Source organism: Parus major, chromosome 2 (assembly GCF_001522545.3).
Source record: "Parus major isolate Abel chromosome 2, Parus_major1.1, whole genome shotgun sequence".
Lineage (NCBI taxonomy): Eukaryota > Metazoa > Chordata > Aves > Passeriformes > Paridae > Parus > Parus major.
This window is the reverse complement of record NC_031769.1, coordinates 132,422,460-132,443,528: the sequence shown is the minus strand read 5'-3', so window position 1 is coordinate 132,443,528 and position 21,069 is coordinate 132,422,460. Positions and strand designations below refer to the sequence as shown.

Genomic DNA, 21,069 nt, shown 5'->3' with positions numbered 1-21,069 from the left:
TCCCCCCTTCTAACCTCCTCCCATTCCAATGCATCAAGATAATTTTGAATTCTGATCCCATCCCACATACCACCTGCCATCCATCCTGCCTTGGAGCTGTCAGCAAATTTCAGAAGCATACGTTCCCTTCCATCATCCAGGTGGTTAATGGAAATATCAAATAGAACCAGCTCTGGACCTTTTCTCCTGGGAGTCCACTTGAGACACCTTTTTGACAGCAAACCTCTGAGAGCAGCTTTCCAGCTGATTGTGTGTCCCAGCTGGCTCTGCCTCTACCCAGATAACAGGTCCCTGCCTTAGGGAAGGATTGTCAAGCAGGATGGTGTAGAGTGTTTTGTTTAAGTTGAATACTTCACCCTTGTCCCTCAGAGAAGTCCTTGGCACATAAAGAAATATCTTGATTTAAACATTGCTTTTTCTTGATCACTTTTAAGAGTTTCTAAATAGAAACTCTTTATAGATTTTGTAATATTTTATCATATAACTAAAAGGTAGCTCTGGTTTCTGTTAGATGACCAGTTTGTCTTGATTTTTAACATTTATCCATTTGCTCATTTATCATGGACAACACCCAGCAGATTACATGAATGTTACCCCCAATGTTCTTTACCCTATAAAATCTGCTAAAATCTAGTCACAGTAGCTATCAGTTTTGCACACCAGTGAGATCTGTTTCAGCACAGCTGACCTTTACTGTGAATCTGTACTTTTCTTTTTTACATGTAAATCAGTACATGCTGACATGGTTCATGAGTGAAATACAGAGAAAGCTTATGATTAAAATCAAAATCAGAATCAAACATTGTCAATATTTTTAGAGCTTGAATATGACTCACCTCAAAAATTGGACTTTCTCTGGAATTCAGTCTTTTCAATTAAGCCTTTACCAAGACAAAATCTCAGCTACAGGATGAAATTTATACTCAGAACAAAAATGAGAATGAAGGAAAATACTGTTTCACCTCTCAGATTTAAAAAGCAGTTTGATTGAGTATATTGCAGTAGAGAATATTGCTCTTATCTTTTTTCCATATAGAAATATAATTTTTTCACTGAGCTGAAGTTGGAATTTCCAACATTAGTTGGAAATTTAAATTGCTGGGCCACAGATACAATACCATCCTGGCCTTGACAAAGTATAAAAGCTGTAGTAAATTGAAAATAACAAGAGCTAGGAGAAATAATTGTGTTCAAAGTTATCTGCACTTTTTTGTTCAGCTCAAAATAAGATCATGTTAACTAAAAAAAAACCCATAAAATCTATCTATTTGGAGCAGAACCAACCAGATCAGTAAAATCTGGTGCATTCCATATGCAGAAAATTAATAAATCTACCTGCAAGTTTTGCAGCTAAACAGTAAAATGCCCTTCTTTTTTTACGGAGCACATAAGCAAACACTGTCAAGCATGTTTCTTTCTTGTGGAAGAAAACAGAAAGCTGCAACCACATTTTCTCTGAACTTTGCATTTTGATTGAGTTTGTACTTTAATTAGTACTATGATGGGGCATTCAGTGCAGATCTGGATGCAGGTGTTCACTGACTTTGTACTGCTCTGTGCTGCCTTACCCTTCTGCTGGTAAAACATGTCTTCCACCTCTGTGTCCATACCCAGTTAGGCAGCATCCCTTAAATCACCAAAAGGCACATCACAGGGGGATTCTGGGTTTGTGCTTGGAAACAGACTTCAAAAAAGCCAATAAACTATATTCTGTCTTTTAAAATACAGATGCTTCTATGTGTACAATGGTGCTTGCTGGTGTGCTGAGAAGTGTCCTATCTGCTACATTTCACCTGTTGATACCACGTTTAGAGGCCTATAAAATTTCCAAAAGTTATTTCCACTTCCAAGTGCTGCATTAGCAGAACCAACATTAGACCCTCTTCAGAGGCTTCACCTTGCTGATGACAGAGAGGGGACAAATTATGCCATTCCTCCCGTAGCTTTCTCTCTGCAAGGAAGAACATTCATCAGGTACCATTTCTCCTAAGGGGAGCAGAACCTTCTTGATCCCTGGGCACCGAACACGAGCAAGAGCTGTTTCCATTTCATGAGTGTTCCTGCTCATTGGAGACACACTTGCTTTATCCAGAGGTGAGCTGCATGGAAAAAGAAAGAAACCAAAATTCTTAGTAGGAATATTCTTTTGAAAAATTGTGAAAAATAGCCTTCACAGTAGTAAGTCTCTTTTGTGATTTAGTGAGAAGGCCACAGGCTCTGTTTTAATCCATTTCCAAAAGAGTAGAGTTTATATGATACTTCACTTTTTTCATTCAAGTAATGCAGCTTGCTGTCTGCTTACTGCTGAGCTCTTATGAGAGAATGCTGCTTACTGCAGACTGAAAAATCTTCTTTTAGCTTGGGGCCTTAAATAAAGTAATAAAATTTTAGAACTACTTTAAAACTGCAGTAAAAATATTGATTGCACTTACTTTTATCTGTCAGCCTCCTTGTAAAAGTTTTTTAAGGATTTAGGATATCCAACAACCCTGTAATTGGAAAATGTTTTGCAAAAAATCAGATCTCAGCATTACAGATTTTGAAGACAGATTTGTGGGCAACATGCTTTTCTGGTCAGAGCCAAGAGCCAACACTAGCTTTGGAACAAAGAGCTCACCAATCAGACAATGCTACTCAACACACTTCTTCAGTGTAGGGTGATGTGTAAATCCAGGTTGGAAGGTGAAACTTTAGTTTGCCCAGTAGAAGCCAATCCACAGTGCCTTACACCTGCTCTGCATCAAAGCACAGCTCCAGCCATAGGAGCACACAGCTCTTTGGGGTAAGAAAAACACCTTACTGCAGCTGGTGGAAGCTCCTCATCAAAAATAGTTTACTTTCTATTAGAAAAATACTGATGTTTTATAGGATGCAAGAGGAAACTGAGAAGGCCATAAGGACCATTGAACTTGCAAGAGGTATGCAACACAGACTGTGAAGAAAGGTTGTGAGTAAAGCTAGCTGAAAGGGAATTATCAACACACAGAGGAATTAAGAGATTCACCTTAACCTTAGAGTCTCTCAGGGCAGTGCAGCTTTTCCTTTCCATTGAGTTCATTCTTTCCAGGCTGTTTTTCTTCAGGTTGTATTAGCCTGCATCCCCTCCTCCCAAAAAAGGTTTCACATTAAACATCAGCTAGCATGAACTTCAATCATGGTGTTGAGGACTGTTATGCCCAGAGGCCAGCTCTCTTACAGCAGTCTAACCTGATTGTCAAAAGACAACCAGGCCAAGGACTATATGCAGAGGTAAACTTTCTTCTTCTGTTTTGAAGTTATGTCTTTTCAAAGCCAATCCAAGACTATTTTTTCAGGTTTTGCACTGTATGATATTTACATTACTCAGTCCTGTCAGAAATTGTTTTGAGGAGCTGCCTTCCAGGTGCTTCTTTTACAGGAAAGCAAGCGTTTGAAAGACTACTCTGAACTAGTCAACTCCGCTCTTTTAGATTAATATATTTGATTGGAATTTATGATAAATCAGTCTAAGCTCCATTTATTTCCTTACATACATTTGCTTTATGGCATTTCCCTGTCAGTTCATCTGTGAACTTGATAAACACATAATTCTGCATTCCATGCATTCAGTTTTTGCACCTGTCAAGAGAAAAGTAAAAGATGGAACTTGCACTGGAAGTTGTAGTCTCTATGCACTACCCCTACCTCATAACTACAGTCCTTAATTTAGGACCAGTGTATCAGGAAGGAAAAGAAACCACCATCAGCAGAAAACCTCAACAACAAAATCTATCTAATGAGGATGTTAATAAACTTAACATGAAACACACAGATAAACAGAACAACTTTTAATTAAGACAAACTACATCTCAATTGCTGTCAGGGGTATTTTAATATTTTATTTCAAAAAGCTTGGGAAGTATTATCTAATCCAGTGAGATGGATTTTTCCTGTAACTTCATGCAATAGAGAATTATAATTTTCTCTTTCAGTCTTTAACACTGTATCACCTCACAAACGGTTAATGATGAATTTTTCATTTCTCCTTTTTCATAATAATGAAAAATGTATTGTGATTTTTCCAGTTGAATATTACAAAGTGCTATCCAGCTACTGAATTTTACAACAAGGCCCTTTCACTGTTTTACTATTGAAGTGTTAGATCTTTCCAGAGAAGAAAGATCATCATCAATATCTCAGTTTTGTGAAACCTGGTATTAGAAGCCAAAACTTTCATATTTATAGTGTGGTAGTTGTACTTCTCACAGAAATTATCTGCTTTGCTGCAGTTGTCAGAATATATTTTTTATCAGGAAGAGGTTTCTTGGGTCAGATCAACTGGGTGAAAATTTGCTGGTCTCACTGGGATGATCCTTATTAATAAAATGCTGTATTCTTTGTAGAAATGCATGTAAATAAAAAAACACTTGGGGCTTGTTTCAATTTGTAACAACTGTGCTAAACCAGGAAATTCAAAGGAATTTAAATACTTTGAGGACAATTTAAATGGTCTTCAGGGGCCATCAGCTGCACCACAGTTATACCCCTGTTGGAACTCCTCAAAGATTCCACTGTATGCCTGCCCATTTGGAGTGACCTCTGGACATTTCTGTATGTACCTGCACATTTCATTTCTCTATCACTGCTACAGCACCTGCATGAAGGCTTTCAATTAAAATAGATTTAAAGTTTTGTGCTTGAAATGCATTGCTTATTTAAATTTTGTGCCCGGATGAGCACGACACAAGATTTACTAGTAATTAATCTCGGTTGCTTCAGAAATATGGCTTCTTAGCATGATTATACTCTTTACTGCATCTTACCTTCTTTTCAGATTTTCATCCAGTTTTCTAAAGTATTGCTCATTTGACAAATCTGACTGCAAAGGGTTAAGAATTACATGGATATGGAAAATGAAAACCAAGCACTAAAATATCTTGGAGATATATCATTTGTCATTTGAGTCTAACATTTTATTCATTCTATTTAGGCCTTATGGTATCTTAGGCACAAAATATAGCTTGGACTCAGGAACTTATCCAATTCCCTTGCCATCCTAAAGGAACACAGAATTTATAGTGGAAAAACCTATTGTGCTATCAGGCTCTAGATGGTTGAAGGTACATTCTGACAATACAGAAAACATTAAATGTAATACCGATACTTACTTGCATTTAGCTGAATAAATATATTAAATTTATGAGTGAAAATAATAAGATTGAAAAAAGTCTTAACTCCACTCCTTGATTGCCTGTGATTAATTATAAATACAAAAAGACAAATCAGCAAATGTAAACAATAATGAAATTATTCAACATAAAAATTCCATTAAATTGTTCTTTGCAGTACTTCAGTTTTATTTATCTCCTGTTTTGCTCTTTTTGTCAATATCTACATAGTGTAGGAGATGATTCAGAGAAGATAAAAGATAATGAAGGCTCTAAGTAAAAAGTGACCATCTGGATTTATCTTGTCTCCCCTAAGAGGCAGTGACCCAGCAATGACTGTAATTGGTGTGCTGCCCAGTGCTTCCTTTGCTTGTTGAATACAAGTGATGTGAGCAGGTTCTGCACAGCTAAGCCACTCGCTGTGCTTTGGGGGGGAGACTGTTTTGTTCCTATGGTGAAGTTAATACTGATGGAAAAGTGTTAGCCCTGGAAAGCAGCACTTTCAGGGAACTTGCATGGCCTGGGGAGCTCCAAGGTGGGATCCTGTACTCCAAACTTCACTGTGCCTTGTGTGTGGTCTGGGAGGAGTGCTTACTTTGAACTGCCAGTTCAAAACACAATCTTTTGGTCCCCAAAATACAACTTATGAATTTGCAGCATAGGACAGAGCCCGTTCCATATACTGGGATGCCATTTGTCTGTGTATTTGGTTAGCAAATCTGTGTTGTCCTAGAAGGAAGAAAGTCAGTGAGGCTGCTTTTGCAGCTCAAGTGTTAAAGGTAATCCTGTGCTGTGGAAGCATGTGCTTTCCCTCACATTCCTCCCTGGCATGCATGGGGATTTCTGACTCATTGTGGGTGGGAAGACTTCATTTATAATCCATCCTTCTGACAGTGGCCCAGCACTGGACATCCAGCAGTTCAAGATGTGGAAGGGCGAGAGTGATTCAAATGTAACAGGTGATCCCTAGTTCCACAGACTCTAACTCCCATGCACCTAAAAATGGACTGAAATCACAAATTTGTTTCATACAGCCTGATGAACACAAATTAGGTGCTAAGAGAATTTCACTTGCTCCTGCTCCTGCACTGCTGCCACCACCCAGCCCCTGACAAAGAGAGAGCCTGAGCTGTGACCACCATCACCACCAGAGTCTGCGTCTTGGAAACACAAGTCATTCAGACTAACTAGCTTTCCAGGTTTTGGGTTGTCCCTGTTTTCCATTGTTTCCAGACTGGGAAGGAGAAAATTGAGCTGTGGGAGACTATCCAGCATGCTGACTGTGTGCTCCTGGATACCAACTACAGTGGAGAATTATTATCGAGAAAATAATCTTTAAAATTTCACAGTTAATAAACCAGGAAAGAATTTTAAAAACCCATCAGAGTTATGTCTTGCTATTATTGAGGTTATACAACTACTACTGCAACAGAATAAATAGCTGTAAAACTGCTCTAACAGTGAGAAGTTTTAAGATCCTCAATCTTCATATAATAAAGATAGCACTACTGGCTTTATCCTGAACCATATCCTTGGGTTCTTGTAGCCCACAAAGTCCATCTGGGCAAACAGTGCTGGAGGGCAGAGCAGCTGCTCAGCTCACCTCTAGAGCTGAGATTAGAACACAGCTACACCTCTCTGCAAAAGGCCCTGAGGGTGCCATTATTTTCACTGGAAAGCAGCAGTGTAACAAATCCTACAGCCATCAGTGAACCTTGACATCTCTGGGATGAATAATGTCAACTTTGTACAAGGCAAGCTGTAGGCTGAGAGAAGTGATCCAGGAGCAGAGTGACCTCTTTGAGAATCCCCTGAGCATCACAGATGTATTGTCAAAAGACCCTTATCTGAACTCCTCTCATAATCTGAATTTGTGGGATCTGTTCTGCCTGCAAAGGACTTTGTAAAAACATTCATAGCAAAGGGTAGCAGTGCACTGCACAACCAGAAGGAGTTGGCAAGTGCTTCTGGGTCTCCTAAAATATTAAATATTTAAGAATGGTCTGTAAATTGTATGAGATTTGTGGCCATGGTGAACGAATGATTTACAGAATAAGTAAGACACCCTGCCCTCACAGACATATTCTTTACCAGCTTCAGGTCCAGCAGCATCAGATATGTGTCTTTATAGAGCAGACTCTGGGACATCTTTCTGGAACTATATTTCATGTTGACATGTATGTCATCAGCCTGCTATTAAGATCTTAGTTCTGACCAAAACAATCCATACAGGAAGGAACTGAGCTATGATATAGCCTGATGAAGTGTGTTTCATAAACCAGTATTATTGCAGACTCCCATGGCCATTAATCTCTTCAAATGGGTCTTGGTGTAGGCTGGCATCTGCAGACAAATAAGTTGTGTCAGAAACAGGGCTGGTGATGTCAGGGTTTTTATTTTTGCCAGCAATATATAATCATAAAGCACACTATATTCTTTAATGGCTCTGCAAAATGTCCTGGCAAGAAAATAACTGAAAGCAGATGTTCATGTTACTCTCATTGATACAGATTCACAAATTTGCTATAGCCACACAAAGCAGCACAGTGCTATTCCAACATATTAATGGTAGTGTTGAATATGCTATCAGAAGTTAGTGTGACTGAAAGGAATGTCATTCAAACATGGGTAATTAGTGTTGCCTAAACAGAAAAGTTTATTAACTTTGGTAATGTTCTGTGGTAATAAGGCTACCCCACCACAATTTGGAAGGTTCTGGTACTCCCTTGCCTTTTGCAGAGTACCCTGGAGGGCTATTATTCTCAAGATGAGTGCAACTTTGTGAATAAAGTAAAACAACAAAGGATTTGCTTCAGTAACAACTAGATCAAATTCAAGATGCATCCTAAACCAAAGACAAATGTAAGCCATCTTTAGGTTCATTGAAAATACACAAATAGATACATACTTTACAAAGTTTCAAATGCCAAAACATATCTGAAACTCTGGAAACTATTGAAAACTGATTGCAAGAACAGTTCTCTGTGATCTTTTATAGACTTGCTCAGTATAAATGTGCAATTTCAATGTAATCAATTTAAGAGGTTACTACTTTCAGTAAAGCAAAATTAGCACACTGAACTGAACCTTATTTAAAATAAATACTCTTCCTAAACTCTGGAAATTGTTACCCTAAGGTATTGATTGAAGATTTCCCAAGGCCAGTAAGCTGGGGGTGCACAAGATGTTGTGATGGGGTTATACAACTGGCAGGCATTTGACTCTTAAATTCTGGAATGACAACACGAAGATATTGAAAACATGTGATCATGATGATGGCAGAAGTGCAGTCTGGACTATCATCAAGGATAGTCACTATACATAATGACTAATATATCACTAATGCACACCCTTCAAGGGTTACAAAAGCTTGATAACATGACATGCACTTACAGGGCTAGGAACAAATCCCTGAGGAAGACGTGTAAACATATATTGAATGGATTTGCAGTGAACACAAACTACTCACAGTCCTTGGGCTGCAGAGGAATCATGAAAGTCATGCCTTTAAAACCAGTGGCTCCCAGCCAAGGACAGGAATCCCACTCAGTGAGAAAATTCAGGTTCAAGATAGATAGGACTGCCACACGAAGGGATTGTTGATGCTTTGTTGAGAGCACAGTAATCTACTGCCAGCTGCCAGTCACCATTTGGTTTCTGAACAGGCCAAAAGGGTGCATTCAAAGAGGAGTTGGTGGTGACAATAATCCCTCTTGCCCAAAGGTCCTTGAGGAAGGCAGCTGCTGCCTTGGTGGACATGAGATCTATGTGGTACTGTTTTGATGCTCTAATGAAGTGGGTGGCAGAGGTGGTGCAGTTTGAAGGAATTACACTGTAGCATTTACAGTGACTGGGATCCACTGGCCCCACTGGCCTCCTACAGCATGGGTTTGGAGAAGGTCCACATCTGAAAAACTGATAGCTCCCAGTGCTGTGGCTGTAGAAACATCAAGGCCAGAGGGAGAAGTTTGACCTTACTAATGGAATATTGGATGGGATCCTGGGAGGTTTTCTCTGTGTTAACTGAAGAGATGCACAATAAATTCAACATCAAGATTTGGGTCTTGGTGTCCATAACAAAGTTGAGCAGGTGCCGGTCATTCATGAAAATTAATAATCAGGACTAGGACATGGGGTAAGCAAAAATGCCTTCTGGAAACAGATGTAAGAGGCAGATCTCCCTTGGCAGTGGACTACGACCCATGAGTTCTGTAGCATGGGCTTTGTGGGAGCCATCCAAAAGGAGTACCAAAACAATGTTCTGCTATCTCCCAGTTTGCTAATGTCCCTATCCAGCAGATGCCAAAGGTGGCTTATCTCTGTCTGGCCAGTGGAGGTGCCCACCCCCTGTCCAGATGAATGTTCCTCCACATCTCACCTTCAGGCAGAGAAGCCATTGCCACAGACATCACTGGGAAATGTGAACCCTGTCAAAAACTGACCAACCATACCCTCCCTGTCTGACAGCTTCTGACCGTGTGTGGGATCTGCATTATTAGGCTGTAGCTGTGAGAGTGCTACACCCATGGGTGTCAGCTGGAGGCTTATCCTCCATGAGGAGCCTGGACACAGGGGATTTTTTCCAATGTCAGCTTGACTGAGTAAATAGAACATGTCTATGTGTTCCACTGTAGTTTTGCTCACATATTGTTCAACATTGTGCTGGTTTGGACCAGGATAAAGTTTTCTTCATAGTAGCTAGTATGGGGCTAGGCTTTGGATTTGTGCTGAAAACAGTGTTGATAATTCAGGGATATTTTATTAAAGCAGTCAAGCAGCTTAATCTCTTGAGTCAGGTAAGGTAGGTGCTACTACTTCTGGGCTATGACTACGCAAAGGTGAGGGAGTATGGTCAGCAATTTCCTCCTTAATCATAGGATACAATGAGAGTGGAGGTCAATATAGAGGGTCTGTTGGGTAAAGGTGGCCAACTAATACTCCAGCATTGATGCCTGGGCTTAAGAAGCCAGGTAATTGAGGTGCCAGGCTCCTTTTAGCCCCTGCTTATCTTCTCCCACCCATCCAAGAGTGTCACACTGCCCAGCATTTTGACTCAAGTTGTGTCTGGAGCAACTCAGGAGGCTGATTGAGGCACCTTGGCTCTTACCCTGTGTCTTGGGTTGCAATGCAAGATATAACCAAAAGTATGTGTTCTATTACCATCTGTTAAAACAGGGGCAGCGGTCTTTATCTCTTCCACAGCCATCCTCCCTCCAGAGGGATATCTTCTGTTAATGGGCCATTGAGTCTCGCTGCATGACTGATAAAATTACATCATCCCATTGGGAGATGCTCCACACAGAGGGAGGAGCCAAGCATTCCTGCCTGGATATAATCTGAGACTGGGAACATCATAGGCAGCCTTATCCACTGGATTCCCAGAGGAAAACAGGACCCATCTACACCACCACCAGACCTCCAGAGGAAAACAGCACCTTTCTACAGGATCATTGCTTCAACAGAAACAGATCTGTCACTCCAGAACAGCTGCAGCCACCATTTAATTGGACTGTACCAACACCTGACCAACAGGGTGTCAGGTTGTATTCTGACTCTGTCAATGGGTTGTTTGTTTGTTTTTTACTACTGCATTTTTATTTTAATTTTCCTAGTAAAGAACTGTTATTCCTATTTCCATATCTTTGCCTGAGAGCCCCTTGAATTCAGAATTATAATAACTTGGGGGTGGGGGAATGGTTACATTTTTCCATTTCAAGGAAGGTTTCTGCCTTCCTTAGCAGACACCTGTCTTTTCAAACCAAAACACCCTGTTTGCAGTGGCTGGTTTTACACTGCTATTCAAATTAATCTCTGGTGGCTTGCAGGTTGGTCTGGTTATCTTGGACACAATCTGCTGCCCACTAGGAGAAAACTCTAACCTTGCTCCCTTCCTAAGGCTTCCAGCAAGCATTGGAAAGACTCCATCCTATCCTTGATACCACTTAATGATGGATCTGACAACATGTAAATCAAGCTTTGCAAAGGCAGTAAGAAACATGATCAGCAACATGCCCACCTGGCTACTTATGCTATCAGAGATAGTAAATAAAGGGTCATCCAGGATGCTGTGGCTCTTGTAGACTGTCATGTCTAATAATGGTCGAGGGGTACAACTGTCTAATCTGAATTCTAATGAACAACCAGACAGTCTATGGCCCACAGGCCACTGGTATATTTAATACTTCCCTTTATCTACATGTGTTGAAAGAAAAAACAGCTGATTTATCTTAACATGAACATTGCATGAGAAGTTGAGAGGCAGATATGAGAAACAAGTGTTCCTATCCATTTCTTTATTACAGACTATCCTGGCCTGTTTTTTATGCAGCTACTGAAATGGAATTTGGATGCACTTCATAGCATGGTGACCCCCAACACAGCAGTTATGAATTCAGACTCATCACTGAACAGAGGAATGTGACCTGTTGTTTGGACTGTTGCAGTTTATGTCACTGTTGGCTTTTGATTCCCTCAAACACTTAAATAACAAAGATAATTCTTGCCATAAGCATGAAAGAAGTGCCCCCAATATGTTCCTTTAATTTGTGGTTGAGGTTCTCATTATTCTCTGTATTGTAATGAAGCACACTGCCAGAACTCCTCTGCCATGATGGGTCTGGGATGGGCAGGATGATGATGGCTCCTTACTTATGGCACAAGCTCATTTCTCCCCGTGACTTTACTACCTGTCCTGCTCCTTAGGACAGTGACATAACTTGCTGTACTGTTCCACCTGCCAGTGGGAAGAGGCTCTGGGCAAGAGACTGACACCAGAGTGCAGGAGCTAGCCAGCTTCAGCATCTCCCTGGGTGTTAAAGCTCAATCACAAAATTTTCCACATGTTGTTTGCCTAGATTAATCTCTTTCTGTTTAATACAAATGTTTTCTATTGGATTAAATTCATGCTTTTTTTTCCTTTTGCTGAATTACAGGAATAGTACCATGACCTCAAAACTACACATATGGAACAAAAAAAAAAAAAGAGTGGCTTAGGTTTTTTTCTTTCTGAAGACCAATTGGTCATTCTATAAAAATGACAGGAGCAAGTGACTCCGTTATCCCTTCTGACTCTTAACAAAGAAGCAACTAAAAAAGCTATATCCTTTCCTCATAGCAGTAGTACTGCTTTATTGTAGAGTCCACAATGAAGAGCTTTAATCTAGATGAGATTTGGCTAGAAAGGAATCTTTTCTTATAAACTAAAAGGTTGAATTTTATATTTAAAAATTGCTATTAGGCTTCCCCTTGTTGATGTGCTAGATACTGACAGTGGTCTATTGTGCTCCACTGTCCTCCACTAAGATATTTTTATGAAGGTTTTATTCACTGCAATTAAGGTCCATCTATACTTGTCAAAAAAATATGTCAACTGTGCAATATGATACGTGCAGCATCTCTGACATTCCTGACTCCTGCTCTCTGCTACTTTGCCATCCTTCCAGCCTCTCTGCAAGGTTCAACCAAAGGATAGCAGCACCATCTTGTGGGTATCTGAAAAAGTTACAGCAACAAAATAATCAGCAAAATTTCAAGCAGGCAGGCTCCTCATTCTGAGCAGTGGCTGGCACTGTCTGCACAGGGCAGGGATACCATAGCAGAGCTCAGCAGGGTACAGCTGCCTGCTGAAGAGAGCTTTGTGAGATGGACCCCACAAAGCATCCAAAGCTGAATTCAGCAACTAAAAAATCCAGATATTAAACTTTGCTTAACATTGGCCATAAAAATACTGTGCAGGGTTATGGATGAACATCTGGATGCCACAGTCAGGAACAGAAAAATTCTTGGTGGTTAAACATGCAAAGTTAAAATGGCTGGGTTTACTTCAGGGCACATGAACACAAAAACCATTTTTGTTCATCAAATAATGATGTGTTGTTCATCAAATAATTTTTCTCTTTGCTGTTGCCATCTGACTATGTTTGCACTGTAAGTATAGCAGTCAAGCCAAGTGGTTTGATGTCAAGCCTGCATTCAAGAGTGAGCTTTGGGCAGTTTCCCCAGGAACCTGTGGGGGTGGGGAAAAGCCTGAATTCTTGTAATTTTTTAGCACAGGTTTACTGCATGCAGTCAGCACCTTGTATGACACAGATACAGCCATACCCAAATGTATTTGGTCCATAATTTATGGTGACCATGATCCATGGAGCTACAGATGGAAATACATATCCTCTGTGTGTCCTTTCCTGGGCAGCCTGAGCTCATTTGCATCAAGGCAATGGGAACTAGGGAGGGTTTCTGTGCTGAAGGAGCAGCGAGAGGATGAAAGCATCTTGTCTGAGCAAGATAGGGGTGGGGAGGCCAGGAAGTGCAGTATGCCCCTCACTGCTTCTGCCAGCGAGGCAAACACAACCATTGTCTAATGGACAATGCTGAACTTGTTTCTGTCTTGAGCTTTGTGATAGGGCTGCATTTCCAACACTTACTTCGTGAAAGCTTGTTTTCCCCTCAGTCCTCACTAAACAGCTCCTTTTCACATGGCTGTGTCTTTTTACTTTCCTAAAGTTAAGTTAATTTAATTATGATTAAGACTATAATGAAGTCATGTATCTCTTAATTTTGTTGCTGAAGACATTCTTTTAATCACTTTATAGTTTTAATAAATTGCTACTTATTTAAATAGTATCCTTAATAAAGTATATAGTAAGAAAGCAAATATTTAAACATAGAGATAAGTTAAACCACATCTCCTTCACCAAACAATGCAGGAATAATTGCAATAAATTAATGGCAGTATTAAAAGTACCCTGAAAAAGTACCTCCCCAGTATTTCATGTCTGCCTGCTGCACGTTTATACTGAGAAAAAGAAGAAATAGATTCTCTGAGGTTGGTATAAATGTATACGTAACTTGAGAGAAACATAGAAAAGACTCTTTCATCTGGAACTTGTCTAAAAATTATTTTATGCTACACTTGAAGCACCTCATCACAGTAACTTAAACAAGAGAGGAAAGAATAAGGCCAGTTGTTGTGGCTGGTATTTGTTCAATATAACTCTCTCCTATTCTTTTCATCACACTTTTTAGCAGAGGCTGAAGTTTCAGCATGGTGTGTTGAACGGCTGCCCTCCTGTGGCTGCAGCTTCTCTTTATCTGAAGCTGAGACTTGCCAGGAGCATGTGGCTTGTTACAGAACCAACAGGGAGGTCTCCCATGCACAGGTATTTTACAGACTTAAAAAGAATGCATTAATTAAGTACAAAGCAGCATCCACAGCCCTTTTAGAGGACGTGCAGAAAAGAGGGCTCCAGGGACATTTTACAGCAGCATTCCAGTGCCTTAAGGGGGTCTAGAAGAAAGCCGAAGAGAGACTATTTACAAGGTCCTATAGTGGTAAAACAAGGGGTAAAGAGTTTAAACTGACAGAGGGGAGGTTTAGAGTAGATATCAGGATGTTCTTTACTGTGAGGATGCTGAGGCACTGGCACAGGTTGCCCAGAGAAGTTGTGGATGCCACATTCTTGCAAATGTTCAAGGCTAGGCTAGATGGGTTCTGAGCAGCCTGGTCTAGTGGCAGGTGTCCTTGCCCACAGCATGGGGGTTGTCACAAGATGATCTTTAGTGACCCTTTGGTTGTCACACTTTCCCACCCAAGCCATTCTGTGACTCCATGATTCTGTGATTCTCTGCTAAAGTGTTTCCTTGACCAGATGATTTGACATGCATCACCCAAGAGTGGGAGATATGTTGGAAGACCTTGTCATTAAAAACTGGAACTGTGCTTTTATAAAGTGATAGATTGTAAGTCATATGACTCCAGGCCAGCTGTATCAGCTCAGAATCATTAAATAATTCATAATAGTACCACTTTGTTGGTTTCTTCATCAGGTGCTTTATCAGGTCTGCAACATCTCCACCTCACTACAGAGATGTGTCACGCTGGTTTCAGCATTCTTCATCACCAAAAGCAGCATGACATCCCTGTCTCCATTCACCACTGATAGCTTTGCAAATAGGGTATTCTTTGAGTTGTTGTACCCCTGACTCCAGGCAGAGCATCCTGCTATAGTTGTGTTCAGGAACTCCCAACAGGCAACAATCAGGTCTGGGATCTTTAAATAATGAATGGCAATGATGGAGACCCTGCTGTATAAATCAGTCACCACAGGTGTGGCAATATGGATTATTTCATATTGCAGCACACAACAGGAGTTAAAATACAACAGCTCTACCTTGGCTTCATGCCCCTTTGGGCATATATTTATTATGTAATTCCTTCTTGGTTGAGTTCTCCCAACTTTTAATAAATGGAACATTTATTCTTTCCTCTATGAGCCTAATCTGAATTTAGCTTGGCAGTCTTCTGCCAGCACTGAATGGTGACTGGCAGGATTTTGAACCCCTAGCCCTGCTCCCAAAGTCATTTGTTTTCAGAGCCATCCATATTCAGTAGAGAACACTCAAAAAGAGAGGTTGCTGAGTCTCTGCCCAGCCCAGCAAGTGTTATGGGTGCCCTGCATTGGCAGTAACCTCACTGCTTTCTGTTTATTTTCTACACAAACAAGGACCATAAGCAAGAAATTGCATTTCACTGAAAAGTTATTAATTATTATTTTTTTTAAAAAAACAAATTTCAGGTGAAAAGTTTTCTTAGACAAGCTTCTCTTAGGTATAGGATGGAAAGTGGATAGTGGTAGCCTGCTGGGAACCTTATGCTGAATCTGGAGGTAAAAAAAAAAATCAAGAAAGAGTTCTGTTTAAAATCAGTGCTTCAAATCAAAAATAACCCACAGGAATTCTCTGTCATCTTTATTCTAGAATAACCAAAGCCAAATTTATGAAGTCAGGTTGGAAAGCAACATCAAAGGGCATTGGTAACTTTGACAAAACCTGCCAAAGAACACACTTGTGCAATTTCCATAGCACGTCTATGTCTTTGAAACTTGAAGGAAGAGAATCAGGAAATCAATAAGTCCAAACTATGAAAGACCTATATTGGCACAACCTCTTTTAACACAAATGTGAGGCTTGAAGCAGAGAATTAATATCAGGCTATAGTTTTTTTTCTGTTCAGAAAACTACTCACAACATCTCACATAGAGGTTATCTGCAAAGCTCCAGTAAGATATATTAGTGCTATGATATAGTGTTTGAATTTTGGCAGGATTTGCCACACATTTAGTCAACCCACAAGTGCAAACAGTGCTGTGAAGCCAGCCCATGTAGGGCTCATGGCAGTAGTCACACAGCTCTTCTGCCTGCACCTCCACCATGTCCAGTTCCTAGCTCCAAAGGTATTTATAACATTTTCATAAGCAGAAAATATTTCTTCCTTGAAGAGTAAAAAAATAATCTACATGAAATCTTCTGCCTAACACTTTTCCACTTCCTAAATACTTCCAACTTTGCTATACATAACTGGAAAAAAATCCAACTCTAATTTTTCTAAGGATGTACAAATCCAGACATGAATTTGCTACTGTCAAGACGAAAACTTGAAAAAGATAAAGAAGTGAAAAAAACCCCAATGTGATACACAGATCATTCTCTAACCAGTCTTCCTTCAGGTCAACATGTTTTTCCTAGGACCAAGTACTCTTTCATATTCTTTGTCAAGTCAGTTAGGCACACTAAGTGATTACAAAACACATCTAATAAGATAATAAAAATACTAGCCCCATGAAGACCCTTTTTTCTGCCTTGTATTTTGCACTTATTGTAGACCTCTTCAGTTTCCTGAAAAACATTCAGAACTTTATTTCCTGGATGTCCAAGTGGATTTCAACTGACACAAGTGCCACTGAAATCTGGGAAATAAATTCTCCAACCAATCAGCTGTGTTAGAAAGTCAGCATTACTTTATTAGTGATGCTGGATGCATGGGGATTTCTCCTCAAAACATGCTTGAGCAGCAACCCAATAGACCAGGTTTTGTTCACGAAACTAAAAAACATACCATCCTGTTTCTATTCATTACATGTCCTGAATACTGATCGTATGAGAACTTACTGATATGAGTAGGGGCCTTTTGATGGTCGTGGGTGGTCATCTGGTGGTCAAAATTCCCTATATTATGGCTGCAGACCTTCTGATTTATCTTCTGTTTTTGAGAGAATCTCAAATATGTGGTCAGGCCGTGATGCCCTTCTCTTATCATTCTTTACTCTGACACTCTATCTTTGTTCCCAAAACTAAGACATCTACTAGCACATATTAATCAGTAATGTAAGTAAACAAGGAAACATCAGTTGGCACAAGACTTATTAGTCCCAGATGTAGGGAGTTAACACAAGGCCACATTAATCTCAGGCATTTGTACTACGATCTGTATGGTACAAAACTAAGAGTAACCACAAATACAGCACTACTGTGCTAAAGTTAAAAGAATTTAATGACATCTTCTCCCACTGCTGCATAGACTCCTTAAAAAAATACAACTTGTCTGGTAACAAAGTTTGAGAACCATTATCAATTTCTTTATTTTTTCCAAGCACCTGTGAAAAGTGATTAAAACGGTCTATACCAAACCTTCATTTCTCAGAATGCCAAGTGTGCACCATGCTGTCTAGGAGAGCTTTGGAAACTTAGTTTATTTTAAGTGAAGTGGGTTAGGGGGGACTCAAGGCAATCAGATCCACTAACAGTTCTGAAGAGAGCATAACTTCAGTCCTATGGCTGACAACACCCAGCAGAGCTGGGCTGGTGATTAAATCCAGGAGAAGTCAGATTTTTTAGCCTAAAGTATTAGATTAATTAATAATTCTTTTTTTAAAGATTCATCTAGAATTTAGAGGAAACAGAAATCTCTCCTACAGAGAATTCTAATCCATGAAACTTAAATTACTGTCAGTGGATCACATTGCATCCTCTTCCATTATGCTTCCTTCTCCATAACATGTAAATGGAGAAGAGATATTAAAATTAAATTTCTTTATTAACATTCAATTTCTTGATAGGCTTCTCTAGATTGTAAACTGTAGCTCTCTTTGTTTCTTCCTTATGTACTTGCATTGAATTAAATAACTTTTCAAGCAGTCAGTAAAGAAAAGGAAATGTGGATACATGTAGTAATACATGACTATTACTGTTCCCCAGAAAGAACAGGAAGAATCTTGGACAAAACCAGTTTGCCATGGGATCCCTACACTATAAAAGTTTAATATTCTTAGGTATAATTATGATAAAACTGACTGTTGTCAAGTCATAGTGAACATGCTGCACAAAACATGTAAATTGTCTTCATCCTTCTGAAAATACTTTGCAACAGCATTTGCTTGTGAGCTGTCTCCAGTAAATGGGCAACAGATTAATTTCTTGGCTAACAATAGCAAGTTACTATGCTATGGATTTTGAGATCCTTCCCACTAGGTCTGATTATGCCTCATCCTATTTCCTAACTTAGGTCAAAATTATTTCTCAGTAAGAAAGCCCCACTGTGAAATGCTGCTTTAGTTCCTCTCCCAGACACTGTATTTCCTTGAGCGTGCATTGTACACATGCAGGGAAAAAAAACCACAAACATTTTCTTGCTTTTCGGTTTTAAACAATTATTTGAGTTTACATTCAAATAATTTCAAAGCTTCAAAAGTACATGCACAGAAGGCAGAACAGACAAAGTTAAGATCCTGAAGAGAGGACTTACAAGAGCAGAAACTGTAGAAGTTTTGTTTGTACACTCAACCATTTCAATGTTCTAAATGGAGAGAAATTCATTCTGCATTCAGTGTTTGACAAAAGGGGGAGTAAAGAATAAGAGGGAAGACGTATCTGCGAATGCCTTTAATAGAAGTTTATTGATATGGTCTGTTCAACACACTTGTTTCAAAGTCCACACTTGGACTTTTAAACAAAAAAAAATTTCTTGGGAATCACAAATTAGACCCCAGATAGAGGAGAGGCTGACACATTTGTAGTTTTTTGCACTACAAACATGTGTCAGACTCTCCTCTATCTGGGATCTAATTTGTGATTCCCAAGAATTTTTTTTGTATTTCCTAGCTTTGCTATCTGTAGCGGCTACATAATTTTATTTCTGTGTTTATTAAGACAACACAAGGAAGTGATTAATTTCAGGTTTATTAGGCATATTTGCTGTTTTCCTTTCTCTTTCCCAGAGTATACAATGTAGAAGCAAAGCAAGATGTCTAGATAGGTGGTGAAGGTGCTTTGAAAGGATGGCAAGTAGAATGTGGTTGAGAAGGATAAGGCATTGTTTTATAAGAGGCAACAACCTCAACATGTACTTCTTCTGGTCTGTTTTTATTCTAGTTACAATGGAGCATCTGTTCAAAATCCCTTTCTCATGGCTTTACAGCTTGGATTGAAAACAGACATTTTTCCCCCAAATGTTGGTAAAAAGTTTCCCAGCATCACAGCAAGTAAACTTAAAAGGGGCCTATTGATAATATCCTCTCAATAGAAGTGGGCAGGTGAGCATGGTGCACTGTAATCCAAACAGTTGTATTCATACAATTTTTTCCCAAGTCTTACTCCTTTTGCTGAAGCCATATTACAGTAAAACTCAGAGGCATGTGCTTAGCTTAAGCATATGACCAGTGATTATTTTTCTGGACTCACTTAAGTACTGTCCAACCTAAATTTTATTTCTGAGGGATGGAAGATTCTTGAAATTTGTACTGATTAGACAGAGCTGTTGTAAAAATGTACAGCTCTCACAGTGCTCATCCTGGCAGTCCAAGAGGACTGGGAATTCTGTGCTGACCCTCAGTTTTTTCCACACAGGGGAAAACATTGCCTTTCCCTGGTTGCAGTGCTGGGGATTTCATGGCAAGAAGAGCTCTGCAGGCTTTGTGTGTATTAGCAGACCTGAGATAGCTTCCCAATTCCCAAGACTGTTCTCACAGACTGCGTATATATTCACATATATTCACATACCCACTGTATCTCCCAGGCGAGAGCTAAGGCTTATCCCAAGCAAAAATCAGTCTGGACTAGACAGGCTAGAAGACGTGGGATCTGAAAAGGCAAATTTAAGTGCAGCAGATTTCTTCTCCTTTGGCATTTTACAGTTTTTTTTCTCAAAAACTGATGACTGTGTTCACTTGTTCTGTAGAGATACTAAACCTACATGGGTTGCATTTAAAGGAAATCTCCCACACCTTACAAAATACGTATCTAGTTTCTGTAGTTCCCAATGGAAAAAACTGTTCTTGAAGATAGGTGTTTTTTCCACCTTTACATCTATTCCATGTAAAGGAATAATGTAGATATTAGGGGAAAGGAATGAGAGAAAAAAATTAGCAAAAATGGCAACGGCAGCCTAGACTGGATCATTAGTTTCATACACATACCTTTTATGTCCATCTTGTCACCGATCTCTGTACCTCCCTGCACTTCAGACAGTGGGTCAGGTCAGCACATCAGCCTACAGTGGGGTGAGAGCCCATCACCCAGCACTCCCAGGGTGTCTGCAGCAGCCAGGCAGGACCCCTGAGCTCGCTGCTGAGCCCTGGTCTCCCACAGAAGCACAGCGTTTGCTGCCAGCAGGCTGCAAGGCCAGCAATAGTCAGATTTTTCATTTAAATTTTGGCACCATCTGAAGTAATTTCTGTTACTTCCAAGGACTGTTGCCATTGTATTAAAAAGAGTAAATTTACTGCTGAGTTACTTACTGCCCAGAAAATCCAGCTGAAACCTGCTACTGCCAAATCAGAGGATTCGATATTGGGCCAGGGACTTTAAATAGCTTCTGCTGCTGAGGATTTTCTGCTGTCTATGCTGTCTAAAAAAAAAAAATCCTTTAAAAAAAAAAGGATTGATAAAACCTCAGTTTGAGGGATTGGACATGGACTGTTAGAAACTGAAAATTGCCACTTCTGTTGCAGTTACTACCTACCCAGGTTTTTTGACTGAATCATCTGGGGTTTTTTTTAAGTCTAGGTTTGGTTGCCCAGGGTCCAGGATAAAGAGCACAAAACCAAACAAAACCCCTAATGCTGATTTCTTAAATGAAGCAGAGGAAAAGCCCTGTTTATGCAGGTTGTCT

The 21,069-nt window shown here is 39.8% G+C and overlaps 1 long non-coding RNA gene across 1 annotated transcript; it reads right to left on the bottom strand.

The window, feature by feature from the left end:
- Positions 1 to 558: 558 nt before the first annotated feature.
- On the bottom strand, positions 559 to 20,554 carry LOC117243975. Its single transcript, XR_004496217.1, has 3 exons — positions 20,375 to 20,554; positions 2,433 to 2,489; positions 559 to 2,099 (listed from the first exon to the last, which is right to left on the bottom strand). It is a non-coding gene; the product is annotated as an uncharacterized LOC117243975 (long non-coding RNA).
- Positions 20,555 to 21,069: the final 515 nt, after the last annotated feature.